Genomic DNA, 215 nt, shown 5'->3' with positions numbered 1-215 from the left:
AAAACAAAAACAAAAAAAAAAAAAAAAAAAAAAAAAAAAAGAAAGAAAGTACACATTTTGAGGCAAGTGTAGCAGGACTTGGACCTTTGTGGTCTCTCGTTCCGTAAACCAGGCACGACGTGAGGCTAACCGAGCACACCGTTACATAATAACCAAGCACTGTAAAACAATCACCCGTGGTAAATGTCATTCAAGAAGCATGCCTTTTTTTTTTC

Source organism: Hippocampus comes, unplaced genomic scaffold, assembly GCF_001891065.2.
Source record: "Hippocampus comes isolate QL1 unplaced genomic scaffold, H_comes_QL1_v1.1 scaffold138, whole genome shotgun sequence".
NCBI classification, from domain to species: Eukaryota; Metazoa; Chordata; class Actinopteri; order Syngnathiformes; family Syngnathidae; genus Hippocampus; species Hippocampus comes.
Note: the sequence above shows the minus strand (reverse complement) of the source record.